Consider the following 15,860-nt stretch of genomic DNA (forward strand, 5'->3'; position numbering starts at 1 on the left):
TGGACCCAGATGCAACTCAGATTATCATGAGGGTTATTCCTTATCTTATTATCTTATTTATTAGATTTGTATGCCGCCCCTCTCCGTAGACTCAGGGCGTCTCACAACAATAACAAAGACAATGTAAGAACAAATCTAATAATTTAAAAAACACTAAAATCCCCATTATAAAAAGCAAGCATACACACAAACATACCATGTATAAACTGTATAGGCCCGGGGGAGATGTCTCAGTCCCCCCATGCCTGACGGCAGAGATGGGTCTTAAGAACTTTACGAAAGGCAAGGAGGGTGGGGGCAGTTCTGATCTCCGGGGGGGAGCTGGTTCCAGAGGGTCGAGGCCGCCACAGAGAAGGCTCTTCTCCCGGGTCCCGCCAAATGACATTGTTTCTGCTGATCTGATGCATATACCAACTGAGCCCTTGAAAGGGCAGTTAAGGGTTTAGACTGGATCATGGCCATGCAACCTCTTCTCTTTTATAGATCCCATTGTTCCTTGTGTTTTGCAGAATATTCCAGAGAGGTGAAATGGGAGACAAGACTTCTAGAGCACTGTTGAGATTCAATGAGGGATGATGACTTCAATTAAACATGAGACAAAGCTGCTATTTAAGAATATCTTGTTGGAGTGAAATGCTCCTGGTTTGCTCATGCCTGTCAGTTGTTGGAGAGCTGGTCATGAAGGGAGCGCGACGCTCCACTCACCCGCCCAGATGCCACCATTTGGGTTCCTTTACCCTCTACACAAGCACAGAATGATTGTGCATGCATAGAGGGTAAAAGAACCCAAATGGCGGCATCCGGGCAAGTGGGCGGAGCCTCACACTCCTTTCATGATTAGCTCTCCAACGACTGACTGGCACAAGTGAACCAGGAGCACCTCACCCCCCCTCCCACATATTTTGTCTTACTAATGGTGATAAAGTGACAATAGTTCCCTGCCTTTATTACATCTGCAGATAGCCAGTGATAGCCTTGTGTAAGATGACTGGAACCCTCCTGGGAAAGTACTCAGAGTTTACCTACAAGGCTCTGTAGAGGAATTTGTAGAGCATTTCTTGGACAAAAGAATTCAAATTCATTCCAAGATGAATGCCAGTTTTTATACAAGTCCAATGGCATTGTCCAGTCTGGCCTCGCTATCTGGAAATGATCTGATTCTTTAGGCTTGAGAAATAGGCAGGGCTGTTTTGCCTGAATTCAATTACCAGAACTGGTAGAGTCCATTTGTGTAGGTTATGCATGCACCTTGGACACTCAGGACAGCATAGATTGAACCTGTTCTGCAAACTGCTTTACCTTTGGATGAAATTCAAGGTGGAAAGTTTATCTGAAGAAACGTCTCTTCCCAATTACATCAGATTTAGTAAGAGGAATATGTTGCAGATGCCATTATACTAAATAATTCTATTTGGCAAGATACACTCTAAAATATAATTGACCCCTACAGTCTGAAATATAATTTTCTTTGGTGCCCCTGAACTTTAAAACATAATTCACCTTGAGATGAAATTGGCCCCATTCCTCCTTGCCTTCTGGAGAACCCTTAAAATATGGTTTTTCCATCAATCTTGAAGATCCCATGATGAGACTACCAAATAATTTTTGTTCTCCTGCAGTCTTGTGTATTTTTTTTACTTTTCTTTGAGTGTTTTATAGTCTTTAAACTGTCATTATGTTTGTATGCTGCTCAGAGTCACGTTTTGTAGAGATGGGCACTGTATAAATTTGGTTTTTAAAACGTGATATTTAGAAAAAATGGATGTGACTGAAGCATAAAATATGTCATAGGCGAATGGTTGTTGTTTTCTTCTTGTTGTATTGTCTTCTGAGCTTTTGGACTCATGGTGGAACCCACCCTCAGGAGACTTCTCTCTCATCAAAATGTGTCAGATTGGATCCTGCAACATTATCCTGGGACACATATATTTGACTTCATTCATGTCTCTTCATGGTTTGTGACTATGTACTGGTACATCCCAAAGAAGCTATAACCTATATTCTGGAAAGTATAGCCTTCCAGAAGGCTAACCCACGATGGGCAGATCAGAGTAATCAGACAATTTGATCCACTGGAGAAGCAACTGGCAATCCATTCCAAAATACTGTCAGAAAAACTAAACAAATGTTTACAATCAAGAAAATCTCAGCCTAATATTGGAGTATGACTTCCTTCAAGAGGAATGGGTGGTATCCAAACAGCTACTGGAGAAGAGCAGAGGTAAGTATAAGTAAAACTGGGAATTTAGATGTGGTTAGATTGAAGCCCAAAATGAGATCCAGGCAACCAAAAAAAATCAGATTGGGAAAGATATCTATACCCCACTAGTACATGAAACATTATTACCATGAACTAAATAAAACTTTATCTAAGCAAGAATTTATAAAAGCCCAAAGAAGGAGTTACTATTGGAAAATCCTAGCAAAATAATATCCTTCATGTCACAAAAGGTCAGAAACAATAGCTACCCTGCAAAATCCTTATAACCACTTGATGACAGCAAAAAATTAGAGTTGATATGTCTATGGAGATTCTCAGTCATCCAGGTGATGGTTATCCCAAAGGTGTTTTTCAAGAGACAACTGAACTTTCTGTTTTTTCTTTGAAGACATTTAGCTTCTCAAACCAAGAAACTTCTTCAGCTCTGATTCAGTGGTGGAGAATGGAAGGATTTATACTCCTTTAAGATAGTTGGTCATTTGCATTCTTTTAGTGAGTTGTTAAGGCCACCTAGAGGTTTATCTGTCTTATCACACCTATTTCTACTATGAGTAGTAGAAATAGGTGTGGAGCCTTCTTGGAACTGTTGAAAGGACCGTGTTGTAGACTGGATATAGATGATGTCTTATCTCTGCCCCTCTGTTGAGAGAGGACTGCTCAATTTTGACACAGATCATCTCTCTGATTGCTTTTAAACCAGCGGTCCTCTTATGTTCAAATTGTGGACTTTGCTGTCTTCAAGAGTGACCTTTGCCTTTTAAATTTGCCTGAGTCTCAGGAGAAGGGCAGCATAGAAACCAATCTGTCAAACAAACAAACAAATGCAGATAGATTGCTGGATCTGGTCCTGAGGGGCTTGTTGTCCTATGTCAGAAATCTTCAAACTTGGCAACTTTAAGATTATGAATTTCAACTCCCAGAATTCTCCACAAGTCTTAAAGTTGCCAAGTTTGGGGACCTCGTCCTATTTTGTGCCATACATTTATAAAGTGGTTGTTTTGTTTCCCTAATGTGCAGATCTGCACGTGGCTCACTGCATTGTACTGCATATACCATGCTGCTCAGTTTATGTCCCTGTGTTTTTATTCTTGGGGTGGACAAGCTTCTGCCTTAGTGTATTCTTAGTGTGCACTTATGTAGTATTGGCTGAAGATCTTCCTGAGTTAGAGTCTATCATTTTGTTGCCATCCACTGATCATCCAGGGATTTGTTGCAGAAGCATGAGAGCCCTAGTATATATTTCTGCCTAAAGGAAAACAATGTGGTATGTGTAAGCACTGTATATGGAAGATAAAATATGCATACATATGGGGGAACTAGTGAAGTTTACAGATATTGTTTCACAGGCAATTAGCATAGCCAATAAATAACAATTCTTCTTCTTCTTGTGCCATATCCATCATCAGATGTTGGCAATCATGTTGGCAATCCTATTTTTGTCAACAACCACATGAAAAAGTGCTGCTGAGTTTCGTCCAAACCAGTCCCTTTAGGTTTTGAAGCCGTGATGTTCTTCTTCTGCCTGGACCTAATTTGTCTTCAATCTTTCCTTGGAGGATGAAGTGACGTATGCCGTATTTTCCTGGGTTTCGCATTATGTGTCCAAAATATTCTAACTTTTGCTTTTTAATCGCTTTCTTTGACGATTTCCTTTTGCTTTCCCAAGTGGCTTTTCACCTCCTCTTTTGTGATTTTGTCAATCCAGCTAAATAACTAATAACAATAATAGTAAGTTATTATTTTCACTTTCAACTATTTATTTTTGGGAGTATATTCTCCAGCACTATGTTCAAAGGTTTATGTGTCCCTTTCTTGCCTCGTCAAGATTATGTACCCTGGCATAAATAAATTTCAATGAACTAAGGATTTAAAAAGTAGAACAATACTAACAATGGACAGGGTCATCCAGTTTCAGGTTTTGAATGGATTTTCTGGAGAAAGGTTTGGTTATGTAATGTGTTATGTATAGCACAGCGTGCCTAATTCTTTGTTTGCTTTGTTTGATTTCTTCTTCCATCACAACAAATTGCAAACACATCCCTAAATCAGTTATAATTCTTTTAGTCACTTCCAGCAGGGTTAACTGGGCCTGCAGGGGGTTTTCAAAATCAAAATTCTCTCTCACCAAGCCAAAGTTTGCTGTATAAAATTACACATCTCCACAGATAACTCAATTATCTGCCATATGCAATCAAAATTGGAATGGGACAACTCGCTGCGGCTAACTTGCCCTGGCGATCTTATCAACCTATTTTCTAATAACATAAGAAGAGCCATGCTGAATCAGGCCAAAGCCCATCGAATCCAGCATTCTGTGTCATACAGTCGCCTACCAATTGTACATAGGGATCTTGAGCAGAAAGTGAAGGCAAAACCCTCCCTTTCCCCTGACTGCCAACAAATGGTACCCAAGGGAATCCTGCCTGCCTCAACCAATACAGAGGCGGCACTTGGACATCCATTTCAATAACCACCAATACACTTGGCATTCATTAATCTATCTAATCCTGCCTTGAAGCTATCCAGGCTGACAGCTGTCACAACCTCTTCTGGAAGTGAATTCCATAAACCAAGGACCCTCTGGTGAAGAAACATTTCCCTTTATTTGTCCTCACTTTCTTACCTATGAGCTTTAGGGAGTGCCCCCTGGTCCTATTATTGTGTGATAGAGAAAACAATTTTTCTATATCCACCTTTTCTATCCCATGCATGATTTCTAAAGCATCAAAGGGAAGGACAAGAATGGGTGAAGTTTGTTAATAGAATAGAATAGAATTTTATTGGCTAAGTGTGATTGGACACACAAGGAATTTGTCTTGGTGCATATGCTCTCAGCGTACATAAAAGAAAAAGATACATTTGTCAAGAATCATGTGGTACAACACTTAGTGATTGTCAGAGGGGTCAAATAAGCAATGAAGAAACAATCAATATTAATAAAAATCTTAGGATACAAGCAACAAGTTACAGTCATACACTCCTAAGTGGGAGGAAAAGGGTGATAGGAATGATGAGAAAAACTAGTAGAATAGAAGTGCAGATTTAGTAAAAAGTTTGACAGTGTTGAGGGAATTATTTGTTTAGTAGAGTGATGGCGTTCGGGAAAAAATGTTCTTGTGTCTAGTTGTCTTGGTGTGCAGTGCTCTGTAGCAACGTTTTGAGGGTAGGAGTTGAAACAGTTTATGTCCAGGATGCGAGAGGTCAGTAAATATTTTCCCACCCTCTTTTTGACTCGTGCAGTATACAGGTCCTCAATGGAAGGCAGGTTGGCAGCAATTGTTTTTTCTGCAGTTCTGATTATCCTCTGAAGTCTGTGTCAGTCTTGTTGGGTTGCAGCACCAAACCAGCCAGTTATAGAGGTGCAGATGACAGACTCACTGATTCCTCTGTAGAACTGTATCAGCAGCTCCTTGGGCCGTTTGAGCTTTCTGAGCTGGCGCAGAAAGAACATTGTTTGTTGTGCTTTTTTGATGATGTTTTTGATGTTAGGTGACCATTTTAGGTCTTGAGATATGATAAAACCTAGAAATTTGAAGGTCTCTACTGTTGATACTGTGTTGTGTAGTATTGTGAGAGGTGGAAGGGTTTCTCCTAAAGTCTACCACCATTTCTACGGTTTTGAGTGTGTTCAGTTCTAGATTGTTCTGGTCACACCACAAGCACCATTCCCTGTAAGCTGCGCAGTCCCCATCCCCCTGCCAGCCCGCGGGGGGGCGGGGGGGGCGGCGGGGAGGCGCGGGCAGTAGAAGGGAGCCGCGGCCACACCTGCCTCTCCATGGTGCCTCCGGCCCCCTCGCGCTCCTGGCCTCTCGGCCCTGCCCCCCACCCGCCCGGCCTCTCTTTCTCCTCCGCTGCAAGAGAGGGGGGAGGGGCAGGCGTTCTCCGGAGGCTGGCGGGCGCGTGGGCCGGTGCGCGGGCCGGCGCGCGCTCCTCCCATCTCCCTGCCTGCGCGCCCGCCCGGAACATTCAAAGTAAGAGCGAAGGGTTTTCTTATTTTGAATGTTCCGGGCGGGTGGGCTGGCAGGGAGATTTGGGTAGCGTGCGCCGGCTGCCCCCCGAACACCTGGCCGCCTGCCCGCTCCGCCTCTTTCTCCTCCGCTGCAACACGGCGCCCGGCCACGCTCCGCCTCCCGGGAGCCCAGCTGAAAACAAAATGGCTCCAAAAGTCAGCTGGGATACCGGGAGGTGGAGCGTGGTGCCGTGTCTTCGCCTCCACGCGCCGCCTCCGCCTGGCCGAAAACAAAACGGCTCCAAAAGTCGGCCGGGCTCCCGAGAGGTGGAGCTTGGCCGGGCGCCATGTCTTTGCCTCCGCGCGCCGCCTCCGCCTGGCCAAAAACAAAACGGCTCCAAAAGTCGGCCGGGCTCCCGGGAGGCGGTGCGCGGCTACTTCCTCTTCGCTGCAGAGCCGCATGGAGGCGAAGACACGGCGCCCGGCCACACTCTGCCTCCCAGGAGCCTGGCCGACTTTTGGAGCCGTTTTGTTTTCGGCCGGGCGGAGGCGTCACGCGGAGGCGAAGACACGGTGCCCGGCCACGCTCCGCCTCCCGGGAGCCCAGCTGAAAACAAAACGGCTCCAAAAGTTGGCTGGGCTCCCAGGAGGCGGAGCTTGGTCGGGCGCCGTGTCTTCGCCTCCGCACGCCGGCTCTGCCTGGCCGAAAACAAAACGGCTCCAAAAGTCGGCCGGGCTCCCGGGAGGCGGTGCGCGGCTGCTTCCTCTTCACTGCAGAGCCGCCGGGCAGAGGCAAAGACAACGGCGCCCTCCACTCTCTCTCCATCTCTCTCTCTCTCTCTTTTTCTCTCTGTTGCCGGCGTGGTGAACGAGAGAGAAAGAGAGAGAGAGAGAAAGGAGGGGAGAGAGAATGAGAAAGAAAGCGAGAAAGCAAGCAAGAGAGAAAGACAGGGAAAGAAAGCAAGAGAGGGGGGAAGGAGGGGGAGGGAAAGACAGAGGGAGGGAAGGAGGGAGAGAGAAAGAACAAAAAAGAGAGGAAGGAAGGAAGAGAGAAAGGAAGAGGGATGGAGAGAGAGGGAATGAAAGATGAAGGAAGGGAGAGAGAAAGGGGGAGGGAGAGAGAAAGGAGGGAGAAGGGGGTAGTTAGGGAGAGGGAAAAGGAAGGGCTTGGAGAAAGGGGGAAAGAAAGATAGAAAGGAAAGAGAGAGGGAGAGATAGAAAGGAAAGAGGGAGGGAGAGATAGAAAGGAAAGAGGGAGGGAAAGATAGAAAGAAAAGAGGGAGGGAGAGATAGAAAGGAAATTGGGAGGGAGGAAAGAGGGAGGGAAAGATAGAAAGAAAAGAGGGAGGGAGAGATAGAAAGGAAAGTGGGAGGGAGGAAAGAGGGAGGAAGACATAGAAAGGATAGAATTATGGATGCAAGAACTTGCTCATGTGTGATAGCGCACGCCCACACTTACTTACTTACTTACTTACTTACTTACTTACTTACTTACTTTATTTATTTATTTATTTATTTATTTATTTATTTATTTATTTATTCTTATATGCCGCCCAGTGCCAAAGGGACTGCCGCTCAGTCACTATACTTTTCCGCTCACCCCGAAAAAAAATTAGAGGGAACACTGACCACAAGGATAGATGTTCAACTTCCCATCTGTATGCGGATTCATCATTGTCTCGAATGAGTCCGATCACTGTTGTATCATCTGCAAACCTCAGTAGTTTAACAGATGAATCGTTTGAGATGCAGTCATTAGTGTATAGAGAGAAGAGAAGTGGTAAGAGTATACAGCCTTGGGGGGCACCTGTGCTAATTGTACATGTACCTGATGTGATTTTTCCTAGCTTCACCTGCTGCTTCCTGTCTGTTAGGAAGCTTGTGATCCACTTACAAGTGTGTTCAGGTACCACTAGCTGATTTAGTTTGGTTAAGAGAATGTCTGGTATGATGGTACTGAATGCTGAACTGAAGTCTGCAAAGAGGACCCTAGCGTAGGTCATTGGAGATTCAAGATGTTTAAGGATGTAGTGTAGAGTCATATTAACAGCATCATCTTTTGATCTATTTCCTCGGTATCCAAATTGCAGGTGGTCTAACAGTGGATCTGTGATGGTTTTCAAGTGGAACATTACTAGCCTTTCAAAAGTTTTCATAACTACAGATGTTAGAGCAACTGGTCTGTAGTCATTCAGTTCCTTGATGGAGGGCTTCTTCGGCACTGGGATGATAGTTGAGCATTTGAAGCAGGAAGGAACATAGCACAACTCTAGTGATTTGTTGAAGATTTGGGTGAAGATGGGGGCCAATTGGTCAGCACAAACTTTTAAGCAAGAAGGGGTTATCTTGTCTGGGCCTGGTGCTTTTCCAGGCTTCTGTCTGTGAAATAGATCTTTCACTTCTTTTTCTGTGATCACTAGGGGTTGTAACCCAATGGGATGGGTTCAGTTGTAGAAGATTTAGCTGTTGTTGGTGTGTCTGGGATGGAGGTTATGCAGATAAGTGGTTGTGATTTCTTTTCAAACCTGCAGTAGAACACATTCAGATCATCTGCAAATTACTGATCTCCTTCAGCTTGGGAAGGTGGTTTGCTGTAACCGGTGATGTTTTTGAGAGTTTTCCACATGTTTGCTGGTTCATTTGTTGAGAATTGATTCTTTAGCTTTTCAGAGTAGTTCCTTTTTGCTGCTCTGATCTCCCTTGTTAATATATTTCTGGTGTACACCATTCTATCACTTTTTCTGTAGGCTTCCTCTTTGGAATGACGTAACTGCTTGAGTTTAGCTATGAACCAAGGTTTATTGTTACTGTATATTTGCAAGTTCCTGGTTGGTACACATAGGTCTTCACAGAAGCTGACATATGATGTTACAGTATCTGTGAGTTCATCTAGGTCTGCAGAGGTGTCTTTAAAAATATTCCAGTCTGTGCAGTCAAAGCAAGCCTGTAGTTTTAACTTTGCGTTAACCTAGAAGTCCAACCCTAGAACTAAGGAGATATTTTCTTACAGTAAGAACAATTAATGAATGGAATAGTTTGCTTCCTGGAGTCGTGGACACTCCATTCGTGGAAGTTTTAAAAATAGACTAGGCAGCTTTTTGACTGGGAAGATCCTTTCCAGTCCTATGGTTCTGTTTCCACGAGGAATGCAAAAGATGAAGATATATGGGAAAGGCAAGATGTCTGATTTTATTTAAGTGTGCCTTGACATGTTAGTGTCAATCTTCAGATTTACCTTCCTCTCCAGGGAAGCTAGTTTTAATCAGCACAGCAAATATGTGTCATCTCTATTACATATGCAGCTCATTAATGAAGCCGTGCTATGCATAACTGACCACTTCATATCCTAGTAAGACTAGTTTTAAAATATTCATAAATCAGGCTAACAAAACTTGTTTCAATTATTTTATTTGAATTCCATCCTTTTACCGGGAACAAATGATGATATGAAAAAAAAAAGATTTTTCTTAAAATTATAACTGCTTGTGGGCACCCAGGGAAAATGTCATTTGTCAGTCTCAAGCAGCAAATTATTTTGCTGGTCACAGGGATATTTTAAACTCATGGGAGTTTAAAGAGACTCTGCAATCCAATCTTGGTTTATTTTCATTAAATAAATAACAATGCAATTGGCTGCAAATTCTGACTATTTCCCCCTATACATTTACATAAAACCAAGCATCAAAAATAGGCCCAATTCAGTTTCACATGACACCCTTGAGTCTTGCTAGATATCAAGTAACTTTGTATAGTGGAAAGAACATGTAGATAGAGAATAACTAGAGTTAGGAGTATAACTTTCATAAGAAGTACAGTATTCTTAAGGTTGTTGCTTGTTTGAAAGAAAAGTAAAAATAAATTTTATTTAGGAAAATGGGCTACTGAAGCCAACCTATTTGTAGTGTAGTCATAAGCATTTGAATCGCACAAGTCAGAAAGAGAAGAAAAAGAATAAAGAAATAATTAAAGAAGTGATGAAAAATCTGAAAATATCAGTTTAACCAACAAGAGACACACTGCATGCATCTATGCAAAGAAAGCCTTTTAGACAACGAAAGAAGATAAAACTGCATAGTTTTCCACTATCTCCCTTAGTTATTGAACAGTTTGTAGGCTGAGAAAGCAGGCATATGCAAAGTTGAATTTCATCCCTGACTACCCCAATCTTCTTCCTGATAACACAAAACAGTGATTTTGTGTTCACTCCGGAACCGTCTTCTACCGCACAAATCCCAGCGGCCGATAAGGTCCCACAGAGTTGGCCTTCTCCGGGTCCCGTCGACCAAACAATGTCGTTTGGCAGGTCCCAGGGGAAGAGCCTTCTCTGTGGCGGCCCCGGCCCTCTGGAATCAACTCCCCCCAGAGATCAGAATGGCCCCGACCCTCCTTGTCTTTCTCAAATTACTCAAGACCCACCTATATCGCCAGGCATGGGGGAACTGAGACATCCTCCCCCAGGCTTTTATATTTTATGTTTGGTATGTATGTGTTGTATGGTTTTAATTGCTCGGGTTTTATATATGTTTTATTTTTAATATTAGATTTGTTTCACTGTTATATTGTTTCTATTATTGTTGTGAGCCGCCCCGACTCTTCGGAGAGGGACGGCATACAAATCTAATAGATAATAATAATAATAATAATAATAATAATAATAATAATAATAATAATTCTCTGTTCAAACCTAAGCCACAATGAGCGGGATCCTGGAGTCTTAGTGGACAACCAGCTAAACATGAGGTAGCAATGTGCAGTGGCAGCCAAAAAATTCAATACAATCCTAAAATGCATTAATAGAGGGATACAATCTAGGTCTAGGGAGGTACTAATACCAATCTATAAAGTTTTAGTTAGATCACACCTAGAGCACTGCATCTAGTTTTGGTCACCACACTACAAAAAAGACATCGAGACTCTAGAGAAATTGCAGAAGGAAGCAACCAGAATAATTAATAGGGGGCTGGAAACTAAAACATACAAAGAGAAATTACAAGAATTGGGCATGGCCAGTATAGCGAAGAGAAGACCCAGGGGAGACATGATAGCAGTGTTCCAATACATGTGGGGCTGCCACAGAGAGGAGGGGGTCAGGCTATTTTCCAAGGCACCAGAACGCCAGACGAGGAATAATGGATGGAAACTGACCAAGGAGAGTTCCAACCTGGAAATAAGGAAAGAAAATTCTGACAGTGAGAGTGATCAACCAGTGGAACAGCTTGCCTCTGGAGTTGTGGAAGATCCCACCCTTGGGACTTTCAAGAGGAAATTGGACTGCCATTTGTCGGAAATGATGTAGGAACATCTGCTTGAGCAGGGGTTGGACTAGATGCCCTACAAGGTCCCTTCCAACTCTGTTATTATGTTATTTGTTAAATTGAGTGAATAAACATACTCTTCCTTCCTGCCCTTTAAGCATTATCCGATGCACAATTTTGTCATCTTTCATTTTGAAGGTGAAGTCAGATGACATGTTGATCCAATCAGAGGACTGTTTAATGGTGGGAGAGTGGGCACCCCACCACTCACTCCTCTGGTCGCTAATTAACTTCCACTACAACCATATATCTTTGCTTTCTGAATTGCTTTTTAATCTGCATTTTGGTCTCTATGTAAGTTTTGAAACTACTATCACTCTTCTAGCCAGGCAGAGGAGCAGAGAATAGATCTCCATTACATTATCTTGGCAAGAACAAGGATTGTATTGGAACACTCCCACCAACACCGAACAGAGCAAGCTAATTGTATATAAATAGTGTTCTGTCTGGGTTCCCCCAGATGCCAACACCAACTAAAAAGAGTAGTCAGACACGCTGATAAAAAGCAAAGTCATTTTATATCTTTGAAAACAAACACAGATAACAAAAACTGTTCTTACAAACTGGAGTGCTATGAAGCTTCACAGAAGAGTCACGATGGCCAGACAATACAACAGGCTTCTTGCTGGCACACACACCACTGTAGATAATAAAATCCACGCCTCCCCCAAGTTTTCAGCCTTCAAGGCCACAAGCCAGAATCAGAGACGCCAAGGATCGAAGCAAGGTCACAGGACTCCCAAAAGATAACTCTCCACAATACAGGAAGGGCGGGCCTGCCTTTTCAACCTTTCTGAGGAGAACCACACCCAAACCCAGCTGTTGCTATTAGGGATGGAAATACCTGGCTAATTGTCCCCTTCGTTGTGCTGCCCTTCTCTGCCTCATATCTATGATGGCTTGTGCGTTCTCATCTAATGATTCCAGGCTACTCGCTGGGGAGAGCTCCCCCCCGGAGGTCTCAGGCTGTTCTCCCTCCTCCTCGTCCTGACATTCCTCTTCCCTGTCTGCCTGGTCCTCCTCCTCCTCCTGTTCCTCGTCCTCCCCCTCTGAGCATGGAGCCGGCAGAGTTCCAGCTGTTCCCTGAGGAGCCTCAGACTGAATCACAACAAATAGAAAGCAAAACTTTCACTCTTTCTAGCACTGATGATGTTACTTAGTTGGGTAATGAAACATCTGCAAGTAAATAACCAAGCTCAGAGAACACTAAGGAGCCCACAATTCTAGATTAACTAAATAATTCACTAATTCACTAACACGATAAAGGTACCAATATTTTTCTTGGGGAAGAAAAGGAAATGTACTAGCACAAGTAAAAACATTCTGAAATGGCATGAGACTCCTTACCTTTAGATATAGTGTTCCATCTTTTCTCCATTGCAGAGCTCAGAAAAATAATAATGGGTATTGAACTGAGCTTCTGTTACTTTCAATTTCAATTTTCCCTGTATTTCAATAATTTTCTTCTCTCATAAAGGAAGAGTGGTGACAACTAGCAACTAGTCAACCGTAATCTTGCAAGTACCTTCTCCTCCCTAGATTCTAGTTCTATTATTATGTTAGAGAGGAATCATTGAATCTGTCATCTGCACTTCCATAATTGTCTGGTTTGGTTCTGCAACACAACAAGACTGACACAGACTTCAGAACTGCAGAAAAAACAATTGTTGTCAACCTGCCTTCCATTGAAGACCTGTACACTGCACAAAAAGAGGAGTATGAAAATATTTACCGACCCCTCGCGTCTTGGACATAAACTATTTCAACTCCTACCCTCAAAATGTTGCTACAAAGCACTGCACACCAAGACAACTAGACACAAGAACAGTTTTCCCCCGAACACCATCACTCTGCTCAGCAAATAATTCCCTCAACACTGTCAAAATATTTACTAAGTGTGCACTACTATTTCTACTAGTTTTTCTCATCATTGTTATCACCCATTTCCTCCCACTTATGACTGTATGACTGTAACTTGTTGCTTGTGTTCTTAAGATTTTTATTAATATTGTTTCCTCATTGCTTATTTGACCCCTATGACAATCATTGTGTTGTATCTCATGATTCTTAACAAATCTATATTTTCTTTTATGTACACTGAGAGCATATGCACCAAAGACAAATTCCTTGCATGTCCAATCACACTTGGCCAATAAAAAATAATTCTATGAGTGTGTCTTCCTCTTTTCTCTATATTTTTGTTCTGTTCTCTTTCCTTATTTCACATCATTTTAACTTAAGAGATTCCCAAAGAGAGATGATCGGATTAGCAGACAAACCATCCTAGAAAATTCAGGTTTGGTCCTGAAGTCAAACCAGTCACATTCAATGCTGCAGCATCCCGATTAGGGGAAGTCCTGGCCTGCTGACTTACGAGGGCTGTAGGGATCACCACCACCAATCACCTGGTTGGTAGAATTTAGTTTGACCAAGCCACAGGTGAGAATAGCATTTTGTGTTTGTCCCAAAGTTCGGTACATTCTGTAAGAAGAAATCAAACATCCCCTCCACCCCCGTTATCATAAATAAAATATTAACCAGAAGGAAAAACCTCCAAAAAGCAAAAAGCCCAAGACGCTAATTAAAAAACTGCCTGAATCCCACTCCACATTCCAGCCAGACACCTAAAAAAACCACTGTAACAAGAAGCTAACTGCAGATGCTAACGCTTCAGGAGTTAGCGAGCGTATTGAAACAGGAAGCCAACTATCTAGATGGTTCCATTCATAAGCAAAGCAAATACTGCTGCCAGAAGTCCATTCAAAACAGGATATTTCAAAACTCTTTACAGCAATATTGACAGCTTACCAAAGCAGAGTGATAGGATCAGAACAAGCAGCCCGTCACCCCAAACAAAACCGCCACAGCTTGTAAGTTCTTGCGGGTCCAGTGCGATTTTGCTGCTGCACCTGTGGGCGAAGCAAAATCGTGCACGGAACCACAGGGGGGCCCTTGTTTCGGCGAGGTTTTTTTGCTTCCGCGCATGCTGAAACACGGGCGCACCTGCGGTTCCGTGCATGATTTTGCTTCCTCCACAGGTGCAGCAGCAAAATCACACTGACCCCGCAAGAACTTACAAGCCGCAGCGGCGAGTGCAATTTAGTGTTCCGGCTCGTAGCCCACCGCTGTCGACACCCTTTCAGCACATAAAGCCCATACTGCACAAATTCCAAACGTCAATGTTACAGAACCATATAAGAACCCTTCCATTCACCCAATTGCTTGATCAGCTGCCCCAGAACCACAGGTTGGTTCTGCTCTTCAATAAGCAGTTCAATAAGAGCCAGTATGGTGCAATGGCTAGAGTGCAGCACTGCAGGCTACTTCAGCCAACTGCTAACTGTACTTAAGCTGTTCAAATCTCACCACTGGTTCAAGGTTGACTCAGCCTCCCATCCTTCTGATAAAATGGATAAAATGAGGACCCAGATTGTTGGGGACAATATGCTGATTCTGTAAACCTCTCAGAGAGGGCTGTAAAAGCACTATGAAGTGGTATACTGTATAAGTCTAAATGCCATTGCTAATAAACAGAGTCTTTCTTTCCTATTAGCATCCATGTTATTTCCAGCCTCCTTCTCCCAGCTTGGAACTGAATGGGATGGATTTTTCCTTCCAACAATGCTAACTAACTGATTCTGAGCTCCTCTCACTTAAAACAACATTTGTGCTCCTGCCCTTCCACTAGAGAGGGGAAGGGTTCTAAATAAAAGCTCAGCAAAGGGGTAAAACTCTTGACTTCATTTGCATCCAGAAGCAAACAGGATGGAGCTGGTAAAGTCCCAGGATGGGTTATGAATCTAATTAATTAATATAAATCAAAGAAAGAAAGAAAGAAAGAAAGAAAGAGGGAAGGAAAGGAAAGAGAGAAAGAGAGAAAGAAGGAAGGAAGGAAAGAGAGAGAGAAAGAGAGAAAGAAAGAAAGAAAGAAAGAGAAAGAAAGGGAGGGAAGGGAAGAGAGAAAGCAAGAAGCAAGGAAGGAAAGAAAGAAGGAAAGGAAGGAAGGAAGGAAGAAGGAAGGAAGAAGGAAGGAAGGAGAGAAAGAAAGGAAGGAAGGGGAGAAAGAAAGAAAGGAAGAAGGAAGGAGGAATGAGGAAGGATGAAAGAAAGAAAGAAAGAAAGAAAGACAGACTAGGGCTGCATCCTACACCGAGGAAGCAAAACAAAACAAAAACAACAACATCGTGGAAGAAAGCGGTGCTGACCAGTGTTCCCTCTAATTTTGGGGGGGTGGGTGGGCGAAAAAGTATAGTGTCTGAGCGGCAGTCCCTTCAGGACTGGGCGGCACAGAAATAATAAACAAACAAACAAACAAACAAACAAACAAACCCACCCTGTTTTGCCTCAGATAATTTCAAAATTAAATACTGTACTG

This window comes from Erythrolamprus reginae, chromosome 1 (assembly GCF_031021105.1).
Source record: "Erythrolamprus reginae isolate rEryReg1 chromosome 1, rEryReg1.hap1, whole genome shotgun sequence".
Taxonomy (NCBI): domain Eukaryota; kingdom Metazoa; phylum Chordata; class Lepidosauria; order Squamata; family Dipsadidae; genus Erythrolamprus; species Erythrolamprus reginae.